Here is a 3,775-nt window from a genome sequence, read left to right on the forward strand (position 1 = left end):
CACCTTTATAGAAAAAAAAAAGATTCTAGAAACTGTTCTTGCCCCTTCTGCCATGTGAGGTCACAGCAAAAGGACAACAATCTGTGACCCAGGAAGTGGATCATCACCAGACACCAAGTCTATCAGTGCCTTGATCTTGGACTTCCTAGCTTCCAGAACTATAAGAAGTGAATTTCTGTTGTTTATAAGCCACACAGTCCATGGTATTCTATTATAGCAGCCCAAAGGAACTAAGACAGGGGCTCTTTCAGGCTACGTCCTGTATCCCTTTGACATGACCCATCCTTTTGTTTTTAGGAGTATTTCCATACTGTTTGGCATTACAAGATGCTACGGCCTTATTTTGATATTTCTTGCTCAGACCCTGATCAGCTCCACAGAGCCCAGATTCATGTTATTGAACAATGTTATTACAAAACATGAATCCAATACAAGATATAGAAGTAATTACTGCTTCCAGACCCTCTCAGCAGACAGAGATAGGAACTATATATATAAACACTAGCCCAAATATACATATATCTATAATTATTTCCAAAACTACCCATCCGTATCTATATTAAGCTAAACATGAGCTCAGGCTGATGTCTTCAACTCTAATCCATCACTATATGTTGCATTCTACCTTTCTTGTCCTGCACCTCTGTAGCTTCTCCTCTTAGATACCACGCTCTCACCATCCACCATTCTTTCTTGACTTGTTCAAACCCAATATATATGTACAGCGATTTCAAAATTGTTAATGTTTTCCTCCATGAGAAGCAACATTAACAATGAGTGTTAATGTTAACTCAAGGTCATGCAGATTTTCTCCTAGATATTTCATAGTTGTACATTTTCATTTAGATCATTTTATTAATAATTTTTGTATAAGGTACAAGGTGTATGTTGACATTCATATTACTGCATATAAACATTCAACTGTTCTGGCACTAGTTTATGAAAAGATTAACCCTTCTTTGTTGAATTTCCTTTGCAATGTTTTCAAAAGAAGTTAACAATAGTTGTTTATGTCTGTCTCTGGGCTTTCTATCCTCTTCCATTAATCTATGTCTATCATTTTTCCAATGCCACAGTATCTTGATCATGCTAACTTTATGGAAAATCTTAAAATTGGGTAATGTGAGTATTCTGACTTTGCTTTACTATTTCAAAATTGTTTTGGCTATTTCATTAACTTTCCCTCTCTTTATAAATTTTAGAATCATTTTATGAATATCCACACAAAAGCTTGCTAAAATCTGGATGGGATTGCACTGAATCTATAGAATAAAATTAACATCTGAATAATATTGAGTCTTCCAATCCATGAGTATGACATATCTTTCCATTTATTTGGACATTCTTGATTGCTTTCATTGGTGAGTTATTTCCTAAGATCTTGAACACATTGTGTTAGAGTCATACCTCAGTGCTTCACATTTATTGGAGCTATCAAAATTGGTATTTGTTAATAAATTTATGCGTAATTCACTTTTTCATATTCATCTTGCCTCTTTTCGTCTCACTAAAGTCTCTTATTACTTCCAGGAGGTGCTGGTAGGATCTTAGGGGCTTTCTATATAGACAATCATGTCATCTGTTAATTCTCAGGAAACAGTGGTCAGTGTGGGAACTCATCACACTACATTGTTTATCCTGCTTTCCTGTCTCACCTCATTTACTTTTGCTATTCTAGGATTGCACCACACACGCACAAATAAACATTTACCACTTAATCCTTGCAAGGCTCTGATTTCTAAAGACTGCAGGCTGTCACCAACCTTTTAGCTACCCCAAAATAAGTAATAACTTGTTTTAAAAATAAATATAAAAACCAGAAAATTAAAACTATTAGAAGAATACAAAAATGATTTCTTTATCATTTGTCTTTAATATAAAACACAGATATATTACAGAAACATCACACTAAACATATGGAAAGCTTAAGAAATTATTATGAGGTGAACAATTTGCAACTACCAGCCAGATCAAGAAATACAACTTTGAAAGCAGCCCCAGAAACCCATCCTATGTCCCATTCCAATTACAATCATCATATCCTCAGAAGTAAGACCTTGACTACTTTTCATTCCTTAATGGTTTTATCATCCCAGTGTGAATTGCTACACACTATAGTTTAGTCCTGTAATTCGTTGTCATTTCATAGGTTTGTAAGTCTATTTTAATCTGAAGATTCTCTCTGTAGTCCTTTCACTTTATTTGAATCTATTTGTTGAGGAATTCAGGTGTCTTGATTATCAATTTCCTATAATCTGAGTTTTGCTCATTCCATCCACATGATGGAGTTAAACGTCTTTTCTAGTCTCTGCATATTGTTCTATACATTGGTAGGGTCTGAGACTTGATCAGACATAGGTCCGATGAATAATGAATGTCATTTTTGAAGGTGGCTAACTTTTAAAATATTATTATGAACTCATAAATTCAAATATCTTTCATGTGTTTCAAATGATTGCATTCATTATATTAATGTTTCTAAAGTGCAACTTCTTTCATTTTTTGCCAGTGGAAGTCTCCTCCAGTTGGCTCCTGAATCCTTCTAATATGACCAGAGTCGGTTTGATATCTGGTATGACAAGATTTTTCAAGCTCATCTTGTAGATTTCCTGTCCTTAACCTGGAATCAGGTATTTCTCCAAGAATCCCTGGTTTCTCATATCAAGAAATGGTATTGCAAGACCACAATCTGGGCCTAGGAATGCTCATTATAATTGGATCGGTCAATGTTGCCAGGACATTTCAGTGGACAGAACCAGGAGAGAGAGACAAAGACAGATATATACTTTTCAAATACAAAATTCTAGAGACTTTGCCTAACCTCTTCTATATTATATTTAGAGTGACAATATTTCATAATTATTCTTTTGTTTTATTTCACGTTATACTCTCGACCATCCTAGAGGGGGAATGTGCCATGACAGGATTGAAGAATGTCAAAGATGCAGGGAGTTGGGCCATAGGCTGCCTCTCCCTCTGCCCTCGCTTCACTAACCCCTCAGCCCGAGGACACAGCAAGGCCAGCTCTCCATTGTCACATCAACTCCCAGGACACAGCTCCATTGCCCTCCTACATTGGGAGCTGGCATAATAATGTGAGTTAACATTAGATAAAAGAATGACTCATTCCAAGACAATCCTTCCAAGCCTGCAAAGTTGACCAATTAGAGATGCACCTGTATTAACATACATCCAGCCCTAAGACTGCTAGGGAGTCAGATTGATAGAGTGACTTTGTTTTCACAAATGTCAATTAAGAAAGACCACAGGGAGGTAATGTCAATTAAACATTGGAGGAAGGACCCACAAAGAAAGCCTGAGGCTGGGCCTGGGTCACTCACAGGAGGAAGAATGAGGTTCACTAAAAAGAAGACACAGTGAAAGCACAGAGCCGAATCGGGGAAGATGGTCCTGATACCTAGAATCAAATATTTACATCAGCCATCAGAAAACATATCACACTTTTCTTGTTTTTCCAATTCATAGGTCTTTGTGTTCTAAAAATCACACAATTTTGGATATTTATTCTTGTCACATTTCTTTTGTAACAGTTATTGTGTAACTACAGAGGGTACATAAATGCATATATCCATTGAAAGATAATAAAGTGATCACCCATATAGGAAGCATTCAATTACAAATTAAAGCACTGAGAGTATACCTAAAAATTCCCTGATGGATCCCAAATATTTGATGATGAGAATAATTATTTTGGATTTAAATTAGTACCTTCAGATTACTCGAGTCAGTGATGAGGATTGTCCTCAGGACAGAG

This window comes from Propithecus coquereli, unplaced genomic scaffold (assembly GCF_000956105.1).
Source record: "Propithecus coquereli isolate 6110/MARCELLA unplaced genomic scaffold, Pcoq_1.0 Scaffold302, whole genome shotgun sequence".
NCBI lineage: Eukaryota > Metazoa > Chordata > Mammalia > Primates > Indriidae > Propithecus > Propithecus coquereli.